Source organism: Lactuca virosa, chromosome 4, assembly GCF_052849685.1.
Source record: "Lactuca virosa cultivar CGN04683 chromosome 4, Lactuca_virosa_CGN04683_v6, whole genome shotgun sequence".
Classification (NCBI taxonomy): domain Eukaryota; kingdom Viridiplantae; phylum Streptophyta; class Magnoliopsida; order Asterales; family Asteraceae; genus Lactuca; species Lactuca virosa.
Genome location: NC_136429.1, coordinates 192,824,752 through 192,845,067, shown reverse-complemented (window position 1 = coordinate 192,845,067; position 20,316 = coordinate 192,824,752). Strand labels below are relative to the sequence as shown.

Sequence of the window (20,316 nt, the reverse complement as noted above, 5' to 3'; positions counted from 1 at the left end):
CGGCCCCTTTCTTTGAACAAAACCTGAGAACACAATGTCAAGGCATATATAGTTTTTAATTATCAGTTTTACTATTAGCAGAAATATAACTGATCCACAGTTTACACATGGAATATCAATTTTCAGCGAAATGGTCGAGTCGTGGTCAAAGATAAGGCGGTTTTATGCCATGGATGCGCACGGGTAGTTGTGTATAACAATACGTACGTGAAAAAGTGTTATCATAAGTGGCAATTTTTGTATAGAGAAAGAAGCATGAAATATTGATTAGAGGAAAGCGTGATTGTACATATAAGCAACATATATATTGCAAAATAAATATTTTGCGTGAAGGGACGATAAAGGAATTGGGTAGATGTAGCTGAGTGTCACTTTTGCAGGCCTTGAAGCACAACATCGTCCAAGGACATCACCAAGATTTTTTGCATCGTCTTGAGAAGCATGGAGGTGATAGTCTGATATATAATATATTTTGTTTATTTGGTAAAGTAATAGCAGGGATGAAATGCAAGCAAGTATTATATGGGTTGATGATGAGTTGAGATTGAGTGTGGCAAGTTGTGTTTTTGTGATTAGGATATATATAAATAAGGTAAAGCATGAAGTTAGAGATGCAGTACGTAGAGTTGTATATGTAAGTTTGGCAAAGAATTAAGAATAGGAATCCATCCCACATCTTATATGTAAGTTTGGCAAAGAATTAAGAATAGGAATCCATCCCACATCGGAGGGTGAAAAAAAGAAAAGTGAAGGTAGTTGTTGGATAAAAAGTGAGGGTAGGGGAACGGAAAAGTCACTTACCTGGACGGGGTCTTTGGGCGATCAAGAAGGTCCATGGCCTAGGTTGGTGGTCTCCATTGCACATTACGGAGAGGTGCCTGTCTAAGGTCGGCCCAAGTTGGTCGAACCTACGTCATAATTTGTGTTAGCGGGGGCCTGCGTTCGCGCGGCCCCTACCCATACTCTAGTTTTAAGATTATTATAAATATATATTTCCAAATGGACGTCTTGTCTTTGTTGGTGTATGTGATATATATTATATAAGAGGGAGTTCAAAGCCAAAAAAGAAACCCGTGCGTAATTTCTGTTGATTCAGATTTGGTTAGGCCCATGCATAGTTTCTGTTGACTCAGATTTGGATAGGTTGCATCGATCATAGTCAAGTAACAAATCATCCCCATCATCAAGTGGTTATGAGGATAGGATACATATATACCTGTCTCTCCTTAGAAACCTTAAACCTGAAAATAACAAATAAATAGAATAGGTAACTTGGATTAGAAGCTGGTAAATTAAAAAATTAATGACAAATATCAAGATTTCTTTGTGCTGCTGCGTTGGGTAGTCTCATGGTTTATAATTTATATTAATATTAACATATGGTAGCTATATTAATTAAGCAAATTAAGCGATTGCAGTGAAGCCATTAGTTGAGTCGGTTGCATGCATGTGACTGGATGAGAAAATAAAATAATAATACCTGGGCAAAGTTAATGAGTCCCACATCGCCTCAAACAAAGCAAACAGAGAATGTTGAGTGGGTTCAAAACGGAAGGCTTTTCGTTTACAGAAATTTCATACCTTTCTCGGCCTTTTGGCTAAGATCAAGTGTAGTATCTGTTCTTATCAGTTTAATATCTGATATGTGGGCCATCGGCCCACTCGATATTAATCTTATTTTTTATGGGGAAAGATCCGTCACAATAGCTTGCTATTGGGGTCTTTGAGTGTCGCCTTGGCGTTGCACTATTGCCTTGGCATGGCGCACCCCTCCAAATCCAAAGTTTAAGCTTAGCTTTTCTAATGCATCCATGCTGGCCACTTCCACGCACTAAAGTTATAAGCACTTAAGGAGAGTTGCAGCAGGTACCATTGACCCTTGTAGTTTACCATGATTAATTAATAATCCAGATGACTTGTACGCTCCATGCCTGAGGTCATCCCACATACCCTGCACCAAAGAAAACTGAGCAAGAACCAATTCAGTTTGTGAGTTAAAGAAAACTATGGTATTAACATCAATAGCAAGAACCAGTTCACTTTTCCAACTGCAGGCTGCCCAAAAATGCTAGATAGAGTTGCCATGCATATCACTGATTGCAGCAATCCATACTATCAAAACCTCACAAAAAATACAAAAAATGATAAAACAAGTATAAATTCACAAGGGATGCATCATGCATGGGAATCGATTCGTCACCTTCAATGCCAAACTCTTCCATCAGGTTACCATTCGTCCGGTATTCATTCCCCACCCTTGCTATTATCAAAACGACACAATCATTTCACCCATCAACTAAGAAACCAGGATCCCGTTTCGTAAAGTAATGAAGATTTTGTGGCTATTGAGTTCACCAAAATGTCCAAATATGTAAAACCGGGAGTTTAACTGCAAACCCGGTGGAACATATGTCATACAAGGTCCTCATATCAAGTATAGAGCTTCACGACTAAAAATAGAGAATCATTAAAAACGATGGACGATCAAGACAAAATCTTAGTTGTCTCTTTGAGCCTAAGCCTGAGATATAAGATACAAAGTTGAGCAGGTTGTGCCAAGCCTCTGGCATTGCAACTACATTATTGGTGATTATCTAATTATAATTTTCACAAATAATGCCAGAGAACGATTTTGGTAAGTTTTTTCGATTTCAAACAAAAAAATTTCAAACGATTTCAAACACATTTTTTTCGATTTTGGTAAGTTCAAACATAATTTTTTTCGTTTTCAAACACTACTTTTTCGATTTTAAACTAAATTTTTGACCAGCACCCTTTCAGTTTTGTTAAGTCTTCTTTGTGTTTTTGCGAATTTGCCCCTGCCCATGTCACTTCCTCAGAGCTTTTCCAATTTATCATAGCTGAACGAGTTCCGCAGAGACCCTTCCTATGGAAATCATGGTCATTTTATGAAAGTTGCAATTTTTTGGTCATTTTCTTCAACCACACCTTCTTTTGTGGTCATTTGTTGATTTTTCCCTACTTTTTTTTCTCTTAAATTGCCAATAATTTTACCTATAAATATGTTTATACTCCGTTCTTTAAAAACATTTATTTACCCCAAGTGTTCTTTTGCTTAATAAATCTACACTATACTGTACATAGGTAAACTCTACAAAAAAGTATTTTATTTGATGAAAGTGTGTGTGTCCAAAAACACTACCTACATATATCGCACCCCTGTATACATGCTGGGAAATAACTTTATAAACCATACCAGAAGCCCTAGAAAAAAATCCCTAGAATAAGTGTAAGTGTCTATAAAATGAATTGGTTGATAAATATTATCACAAGTGTATTTCTCACACAAAAACGATGCTTCATTCTAGATGCCAAAGCGGCTATAAATACAAGTACGGTGAAAGAGAAATAGCAAATAAACAAGAAAATAGGAAACTAGAAACTACCAAAGCAAAGGATAACAAAAGATAACTCCTAAAGCAAAAGATAATAGCTGTTGACCAAGTACAACACACGTGCATAGACCATGTGCACATCTTGCTTATCCAGCTTTATTTTGAATTCTTTATTAAAAGCAATTACCAATCTCCAAGAAACCCTCCCTCAAACTAGACATTGAAGTCTTGTTTGTCTTCAAGTGAGCAAATTCCCAACCTTTTTCTCAGCTTCACAAAGACATCTCGATGCAGTGGTTTGGTAAATATATTTGCCACCTGTTCCTTAGTTCCAACATGTTGCAGCTCAACAGTTCCATCACCAACCAAGTCACGAAGAAAATGATACCTAACCTCAATATGCTTGCATTTGCCATGAAAGGCTGGATTTTTTGAAAGCTTGATGGTGGAAGTGTTATCACACTTGATCACTGTACTGCTTTCCTGCTTCATTCCAAGCTCCTCAAGAACTCCTCGAATCCACATAACTTGACAGGAACATGCTACAGCTGCCATGTACTCTGCTTCCGTAGAAGATAACGAAACTGTGCTCTGTTTTTTTGATGACCAAGCGACAGCAGCTCCATCCCACAACACCAGGTACCCAGACATACTTTTCCGGTCATTTTGATCCCCAGCGAAATCGCTGTCGGTAAACACTTCCATTTTGCCACTTCCTCCTTTTTTGTACCATATACCATGATCCAACGTTCCTTGAAGGTATCACACACCCTTTTTACAGCTGCAAAGTGAGCCTCTGTTGGTCTGACATGAACCTACTGACATAGCTTACCACAAACTGGATATCTGGTCGTGTGGTTGTGATGTACATCAAACTTCCCACCAAAATCTTGAATAACGTTTCATTCACAGGTTCTCCCTCTTCCAACTTCAACTTGCAACCAGGAACAATTGGATTCACAACTGCGTTGCAATCCAACATGTTAAAACGGGTAAATTTCAACTGCATATTTTTGCTGCGACACATGAATTCCAGCTGGAGTTTGAAACACCTCAATTCCCAAGAAATATCTCATCTTTCCCATATCTGTCATCTCAAATTCACCTTTCATAGAATACTTGAAACCTTCCAACATTCTTTCATCATTCCCTGTGTACAACAAATCATCAACATATATATTTACAAACAACCATTTCCCATCTGATGTTTTCTTGATAAACAAAGTGTGTTCAAATTTGCTCCTTGTAAAGCCTTCTTTAATAAAATACGCTTCAATGCGGCTAAACCAAGCCCTGGGGGCTTGTTTAAGTCCGTAGAAGGCCTTTTGAAGTTTGTACACCTTATGCTCACTGTCTTTAACCACGTATCCTTGTGGCTGCTGCACGTACACGTCTTCTTCCAGTGTTCCATAAAGAAAAGCGGACTTAACGTCCATTTGATAAATATTCCAACCCTTTTGAGCAGCTAATGTGACAGCCCGGAACTTCTATCTTGTACATCTCTTCAATTCAATCAATGTTGAACTCGTTTCTGTTATCTTCTAGCACTGTTTATGGGTTCGTTGAAGTGTTCTAAGCTTGAGTACAACTAAGGTTGATATTAGGGATGAGTTATCAAAGTCGTAAAGTAGCTAATCGGGCCATACACTCCTTTAGGAGGAGTGTACGGCCGTACACATGGGTGTACGGCCGTACACCCCCTTATGGCCGCACACCCACCCCTATATATATGAGTGGACCTCCTTTCCTTCATTCCTTTCTTCTATTGGCTGCACACTACTCCCTTTCACTCAAGCTTACTCAACTGTGAACCCTCCAAGGCTTCAAAAACGTGAGTATTCCATCCTCTAGCTTGTTATACTTGAAAGACCTCTTGATCTAAGCCTTGATTCTTCAAGTTTCATCATGTTCTTCATCCCTTGAAGGGTACGGTCGCACACCATCATAAGGTTGGCCGTACACCCCTTAAAGGCTCTCCAAAGGGAGAGTTTGACCCTTATCTTCTAGTTGGACATGAACCTAGCCTTGATTCACCTTAAAGTCAAAAACTTTAGCATGATCATGAAGGGTGTACGGCCTCACACCCCTTGTACGGCCGCACACACCTCTTAGGGCCGTAAACCCACTTTGATGATCTTTATTGGCCTCAAACTTGCATCACAACTAAGCATGGGACCTAGAACACTCTTTGGATGCTATTTAGAACCTTGGAAACACCTGATAAGCACATCTCATCATGAGTGTACGACCGTACACTCATGGGCCGTACACCCATGGTCGTACACACCCTTAGGGTGGTCGTACACCTCTCTCACTCAATCGCATATGGTTCTAACACTTAGTTCTAGTGTTTCCAAGTCCTTAGGGTGGTTTCCTATCATGTCTAGTCATGAAATACCCTAATTTGAATCATATATGTGTTATTACATGTTAAATAGGATCCAATTGTGTTCGAGTCTTCACTTGACACTCAGCATCTCATACCGATCTTTCATTCAAAACACTCACTCGAGGTGAGTTCATACCCCTATATTTTCCGAGTTTTTAATGGTTTCAGGGGGGAATACAAGTAAAAGCACAAGTAATCTTGTGTTCAAATATATTATTTTGTTTAATATATTTCCATTATTAATATACGTCGAATATAGGAATCAGTTTTACAAAATGTGTTAGGATACACACGTTGCAAAAGCAGTTTTCAAAACTAAGGAAATGAACTTATGAATCATGAAACAAAAGATATTACTTTTTAAGGATTCATGTTGATAAAAAAGGGTTTTTCCTGTATTGTTACTTGTAAAGTCGTTAATATAATTAGAGACACGTCCTTGGGCGCTTACAAACTTAACTAAGTGGAGGACTACCCCTTATGAACCAGAGTCTCGTCGAAGGAGAGCGTGATTTTTGTGTATAAAAGTATAAATATAATCAGAATATGTATATACTAGAACAAGAATCACAAGAAGAACAAACCAAAAGTATTTTGGGTGTTGGACATTGTGGTTAAACCTGGGCAGTTATGTAATCATGTCTAGGGTCAATATAGCCTGATCAACTATATTTATTCGAGACATGACCAACATGTGCTTGGGAGTGACTGTGATGTTGCAGCAAGCCTAAAACATACCAAGTATATATACATCAGATATCGGTAGGACAAAAACATACAACTTAAAATACTATAGGAATATTTTAACTAGAGTCGAATACAGTATAGAAATTCATTCCAAGTGTTGCTACATATTCCTTCTTAGCGATAGTTACTTGCAATAGTAACCCTCCTCTATACATCGCTTAGTAGAACACTTTAACATTCAGGATGAGATATATCTTGTTTCATATATCTTGATTTAAATTTAGGGGACTTATCATCCTCTTCTTCCTGGTTGTTCTAGAACAAGATGCCTCCCCGAAGAAGACCCGTCAGAACGAACGACGACACTCCGCCACCACCACCCCCTCAGTTTGATCTTGTTATGTTCCAGGCAGCAGTTACAGCCGCCGTGACTGTAGCAATGGCACAAGTAAACTCTGGTGGATCCGGATGTGGTACTCAGAACCTCAGTGATCAGGGACATCAAAAGGAGTGTTCCTACAAAGACTTCATGAACGCAAAACCCAAATCCTTCGACGGAAATGAAGGTGTTATTACCCTGACTCGATGGTTCGAGAAGATCGAATCCATCTTCCAAATTTGCGTCTGTTCCGAAGCAAACAAGGTGAAGTTCGCCGCCTGCACCTTCACCGACAGAGCATTGACCTGGTGGAACGGTCAAGTCAAATCCCTAACCCTGCCAGTGGCTAATGCCATGGGTTGGGAAAGTCTGAAAGAACTGATGCTCGCCGAATACTGCCCAAGAGGCGAGGTGCAAAAGTTAGAGCACGAACTCTGGAACCTGAAGATGACGGGTTCCGACATTGCTGCCTATACAGCTAGATTCTGCGATCTGGCTCTTCTCTGTCCGTGAATGGTCACCCCGGAAAGCAAGAAGATTGAGTGGTACATCTGTGGACTGATGCCCCCAACCAAAGGAAATGTTTTCGCTGCTAGGCCCACTACATTTGATAGCGCCAAGTGTCTCGCGCAGACTCTGATAGATCATGGGGGGATCTTGATGAGGTAACAGCCGCTCCTGAACCACAAAAGGAGAGTGGAGGGAAGAAGAAGAAATTCTGGAACAAACGAAAGGGCCAGTTCTCGCAGGAGCCCGCCAAGAAACAACAAACAGTGGCAGTCCTAGCTGCTACTACTCCTGCTGCAGTTCCCGTTACTCCAACAACCCCCAGCCGCTATGCTGGAAATCTACCTCTGTGCAACAAGTGCAATTACCATCATCATGGGCAGTGCCGAGAGATCTTGTGCACCAGTTGTGGTAAAAAGGGGCACACAACTCGATTCTGTAAGGCACCAGTCCAACCAACCAATCAGGCTCTTGGAGCGGGCGCTGGTCAAGCTCTTATGGATGTGGAGAGGTTGGGCACTTCAACAGAAATTGCCCCAAGGCAACAACAGCTGGCAACACAGGGCGGGTGCTAGCTATGGGCCAGGAGGAAGCAGTCGCTGATCCTACTGTTGTTACGGGTACGTTCCTTCTTGACAACTCTTATGCATGTATTCTTTTCGATTCTGGTGCGGAGAGGAGTTTTGTTAGTCATGGATTCAAACATCTATTCAAATGTAAATCCCAACCTTTAACTAAAACATTTACCGTCGAGATGGCTAACGGAAAGAAAGAGAGCACTAACGACATATTCATAGGCTGTACTCTTACCCTAGACGATCATTCCTTTCCCATCGATCTTATGCCAGTTTCCATCAAGAGCTTCGATGTCATAATCGGCATGGATTGGTTGAGCCCCAATCGTGCTGATATCCTTTGCTATGAGAAAGCTATTCATCTCAATCTTCCCTCGGGCGAATCCCTCACTATTTATGGTGATAAACTCAATTCAAACCTTTGTATCATTTCATGCATCAAAGCCCAGAAGTATCTGTGGAAGGAGTGCCATGCATTCCTAGCTCATGCTGTTGACGAAAAGCAAAAAGTTAAATACCTCGAGAGCATCCCCGACGTCTGCAACTTTCCTGATGTCTTCCCCGAAGATCTTCCAGGAATTCCTCCCGAGCACCAAGTCGAGTTTCGTATCGACTTAATCCCCGGAGCTACTCCTGTAGCTAAATCTCCCTATCGTCTAGCGCGGGCGGAAATGCAAGAGTTATCCAGCCGACTCAATGAGCTAATCAGCAAAGGATTCATAAGGCCGAGCTCCTCACCCTGGGGTCCCCGATCTTATTCGTGAAGAAGAAAGATGGATCCTTTCGGATGTGCATAGATTACCGAGAACTGAACAAGCTTACCATCAAGAACCGTTATCCCTTAACCAGAATCGACGACCTTTTCGACCAACTTCAGGGAGCCAGTTATTTCTCGAAGATAGACCGAAGATCAAGGTACCAACAGTTGCGGGTTCACGAGAATGATGTTCCCAAGACAGCATTCCGAACTCGTTATGGATACTACGAGTTTGTAGTGATGCCCTTTGGTCTAACCAACGCACCGGCAGTATTCATGGACCTGATGAATCAGGTGTGCCGCCCTTTCCTAGACAAGTTCGTGATCATGTTCATTGACGATATACTTGTCTATTCGCGGAGCGAAGATGATCATAAACAACACTTGAGACTAGTGCTAGAAACATTAAGGGCGGAGAAACTATATGCAAAATTCTCAAAGTGTGAGTTCTGGATCAGGAAAGTAACTTTCCTTGGTCACGTGGTTAGCGAGGAAGGCATACACATGGACCCTTCCAAAATCAAATCGATTGAGAATTGGTCAGCACCAAAGACACCCACAGAAATCCGCCAATTCTTGGGTCTCGCTGGCTATTATCGCAGGTTTATCCAAAACTTCTCCAAAATCGCTAAGCCATTAACCACCCTGACACAGAAAGGTGTAACCTTTAGTTGGGGAGAAAAAAGCAAGACACTGCGTTTCAAACATTGAAGCAGGCCCTATGCAGCGCACCTATCCTGTCCCTGCCCGAAGGGACGGAAGAATTTGTTGTCTCTGTGACGCATCCAATCAGGGCCTAGGCTGTGTGCTCATGCAGCGAGGAAAGGTTATCGCTTATGCCTCGAGGCAGCTAAAAACACACGAAGTCAATTACACAACTCACGATATAGAGTTGGGAGCAGTGGTCTTCGCGTTAAAGATCTGGAGACATTATCTCTACGGAACCAAGTGCACTGTATTCACTGAACATAAAAGCCTACAACATATCTTCGATCAGAAAGAGTTAAACATGAGGCAGCGGCGATGGGTAGAGCTACTCAGCGATTACGAGTGCGAAATACGCTACCATCCTGGCAAGGCCAATGTGGTACCAGTTGCCCTCAGCCGAAAGGAGTATTCAGGTCGTAAGGTGAAGGCATTGTCAATGACCATTCAGTCCCAATTATCCATGCAAATCACAGAGGCTCAGCTGGAAGCCTTAAAACCAGAGAACATGACGGATGAAGCCTTGCGGGGAATGGAAAAGAACTTAGAGGTCAAGGGAGACGGAGTTTACTATTTCATGGACCGTATCTGGACCCCGAAGTACGGTGGTTACAGAGAAGTTGTCATGAACGAAGCTCACAAGACTAGATACTCCGTTCAACTAAGTTCAGATAAAATGTATCTGGATCTCAAACGACTATATTGGTGGCCGAACATGAGAGCAGAGATCGCTACTTTCGCGGGCAAGTGCCTGACTTGCGCCAAGGTGAATGTTGAATATCAAAAGCCCTCAGGTTTACTTCAGCAGCCAGAAATACCTGAGTGGAAGTGGGAAATGATTACAATGGATTTTATCACTAAGTTACCCAGATCTCCGAGTGGGCACGACGCCATCTGGGTAATTGTCGATCGGCTGACTAAATCCGCCCACTTCCTACCAATCAAAGAAAACTTCAAAATGGAGAGACTCACATGAATATACCTTCGAGAAATAGTTCGCCTTCATGGGGTACCTGTATCCATTATCTCCGATCGAGATAGCAAGTTTACCTCGAGGTTCTGGCAATCACTACAGAAGGCTCTAGGAACTAAGCTGGATATGAGCATGACTTATCATCCACAGACCGATGGACGGAGTGAGAGAACAATCCAGACATTGGAAGATATGTTGGGAGCCTGCGTCATCAACTTTGGCATATCGTGGGACACTCATTTGCCATTGGTCGAATTTTCTTACAACAACAGCTACCATGCCAGCATCAAGGCTGCGCCGTTTGAAGCCCTTTATGGTCGTAAGTGCAGATCCCCTCTGTGATGGGCTGAAGTGGGTGACACGCAGCTAGTCAAGGGTCAAGTCCTCGACAGCACTCTCACGGGTCCTGAAATCATCCGAGAGACGACTGAAAAGATTGTGCAAATCCGAGAACGACTAAAAGCATCAAGAGATAGACAAAAGAGTTACGCCGATAAGAGACGAGTTCCAGGTTGGTGACCGTGTTCTTTTGAAGGTCTCACCCTGGAAGAGAATGATACGCTTCGGAAAGCATGGAAAGCTAAATCCAAGATACATTGGACCATTCGAGATCCTCGCTAGGATCGGTCCCGTAGCATACAAACTCCGGTTACCTTGAGAGCTTAACAACGTACATCCCGTCTTCCACGTGTCGAACCTAAAGAAGTGTCTGTCCGATGAGACACTTGTGATTCCCCTCGATGAGATCGAACTAGACAAAAGTTTACACTTTGTGGAGGAACCAGTTGAAATCATGGACCGGGAAGTTAAACGAACGAAACAAAGTCGCATCCCGATAGTGAAGGTTCGCTGGAATGCCAAGCGGGGACCTGAATTCACTTGGGAGCGTGAGGATTCAATGAAACAAAAGTACCATCATCTTATTCCAAGTCCATGATTTGTATTTCTATTCTTGAATTTCGGAACGAAATTCCCTCTAACGGGGGGATGATGTGACAACCCGAAACTTCTATCTTGTACATCTATTGAATTCAATCAATGTTGAACTCGTTTCTGTTATCTTCTAGCACTGTTTAAGGGTTTGTTTAATTGTTCTAACCTTGAGTACAACCAAGGTTGAGATTAGGGATGAGTTATCAAAGTCGTAAAGTACCTAATCGGGCCATACACTCCTTTAGGAGGAGTGTACGGCTGTACACATGGGTGTACGGCCGTACACCCCCTTATGGCCGCACACCCACCCCTATATATATGAGTGGACCTCCTTTCCTTCATTCCTTTCTTCTATTGGCTGCACACTACTCCCTTTCACTCAAGCTTACTCAACTGTGAACCCTCCAAGGCTTCAAAAACGTGAGTATTCCATCCTCTAGCTTGTTATACTTGAAAGACCTCTTGATCTAAGCCTTGATTCTTCAAGTTTCATCATGTTCTTCATCCCTTGAAGGGTACGGTCGCACACCATCATAAGGTTGGCCGTACACCCCTTAAAGGCTCTCCAAAGTGAGAGTTTGACCCTTATCTTCTAGTTGGACATGAACCTAGCCTTGATTCACCTTAAAGTCAACAACTTTAGCATGATCATGAAGGGTGTACGGCCTCACACCCCTTGTACGGCCGCACACACCTCTTAGGGCCGTAAACCCACTTTGATTATCTTTATTGGCCTCAAACTTGCATCACAGCTAAGCATGGGACCTAGAACACTCTTTGGATGCTATTTAGAACCTTGGAAACACCTGATAAGCACATCTCATCATGAGTGTACGACCGTACACTCATGGTCCGTACACCCATGGTCGTACACACCCTTAGGGTGGTCGTACACCTCTCCCACTCAATCGCATATGGTTCTAACACTTAGTTCTAGTGTTTCCAAGTCCTTAGGGTGGTTTCCTATCATGTCTAGTCGTGAAATACCCTAATTTGAATCATATATGTGTTATTACATGTTAAATAGGATCCAATTGTGTTTGAGGCTTCACTTGACTCTCAGCATCTCATACCGATCTTTCATTCAAAACACTCACTCGAGGTGAGTTCATACCCCTACATTTTTCGAGTTTTTAATGGTTTCAGGGGGGAATACAAGTAAAAGCACAAGTAATCTTGTGTTCAAATAGATTATTTTGTTTAATATATTTCCATTATTAATATACATCGAATATAGGAATCAGTTTTACAAAATGTGTTAGGATACACACGTTGCAAAAGCAGTTTTCAAAACTAAGGAAATGAACTTATGAATCATGAAACAAAAGATATTACTTTTTAAGGATTCATGTTGATAAAAAAAAGGGTTTTCCTGTATTGTTACTTGTAAAGTCGTTAATATAATTAGAGACACGTCCTTGGGCGCTTACAAACTTAACTAAGTGGAGGACTACCCCTTATGAACCAGAGTCTCGTCGAAGGAGAGCGTGATTTTTGTGTATAGACCTATACGGGACTGACTATCCCGCACCTTGCTGTTAGCTACAGTAGGACCGGCAGGTCTACGGGTGACAAAGTCATAAAGGATACTGGTGCCCGATTCGCGCCATATCAAGTTAATGTATGGTCATAAAGCTCGCAATGTAGATAACAACGATGTATTTACGTAATAATAGATCGAACGAACGAACTTTAGAGTTAATAACTAAGTGATCACAGAAGGGTATTAAACAACACTTTCAGGATTCAGATCACCACGTTTTTAACTAGTCTTACTTATGTAATAAGACTGATATTCATCACTGGAAGTAGCCAGGGTTTTCAAAAAGAACAATGCTTAAACAATATAAGTATGGTAGATACTTGTACTTTCCGATTTAGAACGGGTAACTCAATAACTTACACTTAAGGAAAATGTAGGATTTTCCCAGGGTAAACATCAATATTTTATAAACAGATGGTTTATTTATCAACTAACGAATATTCATATTTCTTCCATAACTCCTTGGTTTATGCGTGACTAGTATGAACCAAGAAGTCATACAAGAAATGGGTTTAATCATGCTTTTCATAAGAAAATATGGGATTTTCTTGAGGAATAATTTCAACAGATATCAAAGGATCATTTTACTTAAGGTTTATGCATTTAATACACCAGATAATATAAGGTTTTTTTGGAGAAAGATATCGCACTTTTCAAAAGAACCGAGAACCGTCTTTCTAAAACAAAATGCTTATGAACTCACCAGCTTTATGTTGATACTCTTTCAAAATTTACTTGTATTCTCAGGGCTCTAGTAGACAGGTACACCCCCGAAGCTTTTGAGAAGACTGCCTAGTATCGTACTGCGACTCATTTCGTCTTCTGTATCTACGTTGATGTTTGAATTTGAAATGTCTAAACTACTTATGTAAAACTTATACTTATTAATGCAATGGTTGGCTGTGCTTTGATTACTATAATGCATGCGTTGTGATACTTACAACCAACTTTGCCTTGTGTTTCTCAATCTCTCCCTTTTCATTAAGTTTGGTTTTAAAAATCCACTTAACTCCGATACATTTGGCTCCCTTACGTAGGTCTACCAATCGCCAGGTCTGATTCCTTTCTATTGCTTGAATTTCAAGATCCATAGCCTTCTTCCATTTGTCTTCCTTGACTACATCTTCATAGTAAATAGGATCTTGATTGATAAGATCAGCAATGTTCACCATATCATCGTCCGAATCTAGATCTAGTTCATCACCAGCAAAATAATCATGCAGGTAAGTAGGACGTCTTCTCACCCTTTGTTGTCTTCCCTCCCCGAATGTTGGGATGTTAGGACCAGAAACTGAGATCACCGGGCTGGAATCATCATTTAGCTCATCATGTTCAGCTTCGTTATATTGTTCAAAAGAATTTCCATTCACAAACTCATAATCTTCATCAATAAAGTCATAATCTCCCTAAGTAATTTCTTTGTCATCATCACCTTCTTTAGGTTGACTCCAATTCCAGGACTTATGTTCTTCAAAGATGACATCTTTGCTCACTATCACTCTCATTGTTTGTGGATCAATCAGCCGATACGCCTTTGATTCTTCACTCATTCCTGTTAAAATACAAACAAAGCTTTTGTGATCAAGTTTAGTTCGTTTTTCTTTAGGCACATGAACATGAGCTAAGCAGCCCTAAACACAAAAGTGATGAACTGTTGGCTTGCTTCCACCCCAGGCTTCTTGGGGGGTTATGTTTGAGAGAGCTTTAGTCGGGCATCTGTTAAGCACATAGAAAATCCACATTGTTGCTTCCGCCCATAACTTCTTTGGCATATTTTTGGCTGCTAACATTGTTACTACCATGTTGGTGACCGTTCGATTCTTTCGCTCAGCAACCCCGTTTTGCTGGGGATGAAAGTTGGTTGTAAGTTGCCTCTTAATTCCATGTTCTAAGCAAAACTTTGTAAAGGCATCCGATAGGTACTCCCCACTACGATTTGTTCGAAGGGCCTTAACAACTTTTTTTTGTCTCGGTCTCAACCTTCTTCTTGAATTGTTTAAAACTTTCAAGAGCTTCGGACTTCTCTGTTAACAAGTACACCCAACCCTTGCGACTGTAATCATCAATGAAACTCAAGAAGTACCGGTTACCTGTGTGTGATGGATGTGATATTGGCCCACAAATATCTGAGTGTATCAATTCCAAGATCTCTCCTGCTCGCCACTTACTTGCCTTTGGAATCGCTTCCTTGGTTTGCTTTCCTATCATACACTCATGGGCCGTACACACCCTTACGGGTGGCCGTACACCTCCCTCAATCAATCGCATATGGTTCTAACACTTAGTTCCAGTGTTTCCAAGTCCTTAGGGTGGTTTCCTATCATGTCTAGTCGTGAAATACCCTAATTTGAATCATATATGTGTTATTACATGTTAAATAGGATCCAATTGTGTTCGAGGCTTCACTTGACACTCAACATCTCATACCGATCTTTCATTCAAACTACTCACTCGAGGTGAGTTCATACCCCTACATTTTCCGAGTTTTTAATGTTTTCAGGGGGGATACAAGTAAAAGCACAAGTAATCTTGTGTTCAAATATATTATTTTGTTTAATATATTTCCATTATTGATATACATCGAATATAGGAATCAGTTTTACAAAACGTGTTAGGATACAAACCTTGCAAAAGCAGTTTTCAAAACTAAGGAAATGAACTTATGAATCATGAAACAAAAGATATTACTTTGTAAGGATTCATGTTGATAACAAAAAGGGTTTTTCCTGTATTATTACTTGTAAAGTCGTTAATCTAATTGGAGACACGTCCTTGGGCGCTTACAAACTTAACTAAGTGGAGGACTACCCCTTATGAACCAGAGTCTCCTCGAAGGAGAGCGTGATTTTTGTGTATAGACCTATGCGGGACTGACTATCCCGTACCTTGCTGCTATCTACAGTAGGACCGGCAGGTCTACGGGTGACAAAGTCATAAAGGATATTGGTGCCCGATTCGCGCCATATCAAGTTAATGTATGGTCATAAAGCTCGCAATGTAGATAACAACGATGTATTTACGTAATAATAGATCAAACACACGAACTTTAGAGTTAATAACTAAGTGATCACAGAAGGGTATTAACAACACTTTCAGGATTCAGATCACTAGGTTTTTAACGAGTCTTACATATGTAATAAGACTGATATCCATAACTGGAAGTAGCCAGGGTTTTCAAAAAGAAAAATGCTTAAACAATATAAGTATGGTAGATACTTGTACTTTCCGATTTCGAACGGGTAACTCAATAACTTACACTTAAGGAAAATGTAAGATTTTCCTAGGATAAACATCAGTATTTTATAAACAAATGGTTTATTTATCAACTAACGAATATTCATATTTCTTCCATAACTCCTTGGTTTATTCGTGACTAGTATGAACCAAGAAGTCATAGAAGAAATGGGTTTAATCATGCTTTTCATAGGAAAATATGGGATTTTCTTGAGGAACACTTTCAACAGATATCAAAGGATCATTTTACTTAAGGTTTATGCATTTAATACACCAGATAATATAAGGTTTTTTTGGAGAAAGATATCACACTTTTCAAAAGAACCGAGAACCGTCTTTCTAAAACAAAATGCTTATGAACTCAGCAGCTTTATGTTGATACTATTTCAAAACTTACTTGTATTCTCAGGGCTCTAGTAGACAGGTACACCCCTGAAGCTTTTGAGAAGACTGTCTAGTATCGTACTGCGACTTCTGTTGTCTTCTGTATCTACGTTGATGTTTGAATTTGAAATGTCTAAAATACTTATGTAAAACTTATACTTATTAATGCAATGGTTGGCTGTACTTTGATTACTATAATGCATGTGTTGTGATACTTACATGATGTCATCCACCCCTGAACGTTTCCGCCGTTCTGGTTTGGGGGTGTGACAACTAATGCAATCATCAAACGAATCGTGTCCATCCTAACAACTGGGGAATATACTTCTACATAATCAACCCCAAATTCTTGTCCATACCCCCTTACAACCAACTTTGCCTTGTGTTACTCAATCTCTCCCTTTTCATTAAGTTTGGTTTTAAAAAGCCACTTAACTCCGATACATTTGGCTCCCTTACGTAGGTCTACCAATCGCGAGGTCTGATTCCTTTCTATTGCTTGAATTTCAAGATCCATAGCCTTCTTCCATTTGTCTTCCTTGACTACATCTTCATAGTAAATAGGATCTTGATTGATAAGATCAGCAATGTTCACCATATCATCGTCCGAATCTAGATCTAGTTCATCACCAGCAAAATAATCATGCAGGTAAGTGGGACGTCTTCTCACCCTTTGTTGTCTTCCCTCCCCGAATGTTGGGATGTTGGGACCAGAAACTGAGATCACCGGGCTGGAATCACCATTTAGCTCATCATGTTCAACTTCATTATATTGTTCAAAAGAATTTCCATTCACAAACTCATACTCTTCATCAATAAAGTCATAATCTCCCTAAGTAATTTCTTTGTCATCATCACCTTCTTTAGGTTGACTCCAATTCCAAGACTTATGTTCTTCAAAGATGACATCTTTGCTCACAATCACTCTCATTGTTTGTGGATCAATCAGCCGATACGCCTTTGATTCTTCACTCATTCCTGTTAAAATACAAACAAAGCTTTTGTGATCAAGTTTAGTTCGTTTTTCTTTAGGCACATGAACATGAGCTAAGCAGCCCTAAACACAAAAGTGATGAACTGTTGGCTTGCTTCCACCCCAGGCTTCTTGGGGGGTTATGTTTGAGAGAGCTTTAGTCGGGCATCTGTTAAGCACATAGAAACTCCACATTGTTGCTTCCACCCATAACTTTTTTGGCATATTTTTGGCTGCTAACATTGTTACTACCATGTTGGTGACCGTTCGATTCTTTCGCTCAGCAACCTCGTTTTGCTGGGATGAAAGCTAGTTGTAAGTTGCCTCTTAATTCCATGTTCTAAGCAAAACTTTTTAAAGGCGTCCGATAGGTACTCCCCACTACGATTTGTTCGAAGGGACTTGACAACTTTTCCTGTCTCGGTCTCAACCTTCTTCTTGAATTGTTTAAAACTTTCAAGAGCTTGCGACTTCTCTGTTAACAAGTACACCCAACCCTTGCGACTGTAATCATCAATGAAACTCAAGAAGTACCTGTTACCTGTGTGTGATGGATGTTATATTGGCCCACAAATATCTGAGTGTATCAATTCCAAGATCTCTCCTGTTCGCCACTTACTTGCCTTTGGAATCGCTTCCTTGGTTTGCTTTCCTATCATACAGTCTTCACATATGTTTTTATTGATAGGAAATCGAGGCAAATCACGAACCATACCTTTCCTTTGAAGTGTCTCCATACTTGTGTTGCTGAGATGCCCCATTCGTTCATGCCATAACCTAGGATTATCTTCATCACTGGTGTACATACACCCCGTTTGTTTTCTGTTTAGTGACAACATCATTTTCCTCAATGATGGGAAACATTCGATTCATGCTCATGTAGCTCTGAAAGATCAAGCCTTTTTCTTGATGAAAAGCCTTACAAACATTCGCTTGAAAAAGAAAGGACAATCCCTTTTGTTGGAGCTGCCCTACACTGAGTAGATTGTTCTTGACGTCTGGAACATAATAAACATCCTTAATCACATATGTTTCTCTATTCAATAACAGCTTCACACTTCCTTTTCCACCAACCATCATATGTGAGTTGTTTCTAAGCTTAACAGAATTCGAAAACCCTGAATCAAGATCAATGAATCTGTCTTTGTTACCACACATGTGGTTTGGGCAGCCAGAGTCCAAAAGCCACAACAAGCCTTTGTTCTTGCCACATGTATCAGCCATACACACACTCTCCTCCATGTTTATCTCAGCGATAAGAATGACTTCCTCATTCTCATCAAAACCCGCATAATTAGCCTCCTTTGAGTAAGGGCATTCATAAGAATAATGCCCCAACTTCTGCCTTCAAGGCCTGATCATCCTTTTTTTCAATCTTCTTGAATTTCTGCTCATGAACCACCAAGGTACTCTGCAGCTCTTCTATGGACATCTCTTCAACATTCTTTGACTCTTCAATTGAGACCACCACATATGTATACTTGTCGGTCAGGGTTCTGAGAATCGTTTCAACAATCTTGACGTCCTGTATCAGTTCTCCATTGCTTCTTATCTGATTGGAAACTGTCAACACCCTACCAAAGTATTATGTGATAGTCTCGTTTGTCTTCATCTCAAGGACTTCGAAGTCTCTTCGAAGCTTTTGTAAAATGGATCTTTTCACTCGTTCGTTTCCTGCAAATCTCTGCTTCATGGAGTCCCACACAGCTTTGGAGGTTTTTCTATCTAGAATTTGCTCAAACGTAACCGGATCGATTGCCTGATACAAGTAGTGCTTGACTTGCAAATCTTCATTCACAGCTCTTCCAACTTTTTCTTTTCTGCTTCACTTTGAGCAATCCCAACTGCCGGTTCTCTAATTCCTGGATCAATCAGGTTCCACACCTGTTTTGCACGCAACAAGTTCTCCATCATTTCACTCCAATGCTCATAATGGCCATCAAAGACTGGTACCTTCATCTTATCGTCATTCATCATCGTTACTCTCTCTTTAGTGATCGAAATTTGCTCTGATACCGAATGATAAATATTATCACAGGTGTATTTCTCACACAAAAACGATGCTTCATTCTAGATGCCAAAGCGGCTATAAATACAAGTACGATGAAAGGGAAATAACAAATAAACAAGAAAATAGGAAACTAGAAACTACCAAAGCAAAAGATAACAAAAGATAACTCCTAAATTTTGCAAAACCCATCGTTTGCCAAAAATTTTCATGGCTTGTAAAATGAAGTATGAGCTGTAACATATATGGTCGTACCAAATCCATTAGGTCTTACATATTTTGAATAGGTTTCACATTGTCTTTAAAACACCTTGTAAAGTTGTACCAAAGGTGTTGATACTCCCTCTCTCTCTCTTTTCTTTTTTTCAAAAATAATGGTTGTTGCCCATTTTCAAGATTCACACTCTTTTTAGTCAACTTAGGGACCAATTTCAATGATTAAGAACCCTCATAGGATACTAGAAATATTGATCCAAAACAAATTTCTACCTGCAATAACACAAAAATCATTAAATCTAACAATTTCTTCATTTTTCAACATCTTAGCACATCTAGTTACATTCCTTAATAGATTTAGCAATACATTCCAATCACAAATCAAAAATCTATATGTTTTCCAATCGATTCTTCTACCATTAGAGACAATATCTCTAACTGATTATCAGTCTCCCTAGAAGTTAGAGATGCAGTACGTAGACAATATATAAATAAGGTAAAGCATGAAGTTAGAGATGCAGTACGTAGAGTTGTATATGTAAGTTTGGCAAAGAATTAAGAATAGGAATCCATCCCACATCTTATATGTAAGTTTGGCAAAGAATTAAGAATAGGAATCCATCCCACATCGGAGGGTGAAAAAAAGAAAAGTGAAGGTAGTTGTTGGATAAAAAGTGAGGGTAGGGGAACGGAAAAA

General features: G+C 40.3%; 2 non-coding genes across 2 annotated transcripts; both read left to right on the top strand.

Moving 5' to 3' along the window:
• The first annotated feature begins 793 nt into the window (after positions 1-793).
• On the top strand, positions 794-957 carry LOC145110604 (U1 spliceosomal RNA). The gene has a single exon (XR_013709971.1). It is a non-coding gene; the product is annotated as a U1 spliceosomal RNA (small nuclear RNA).
• Positions 958-1,577: 620 nt separating this feature from the next.
• LOC145110670 (U2 spliceosomal RNA) lies at positions 1,578-1,773 on the top strand. The gene has a single exon (XR_013710033.1). It is a non-coding gene; the product is annotated as a U2 spliceosomal RNA (small nuclear RNA).
• Positions 1,774-20,316: the final 18,543 nt, after the last annotated feature.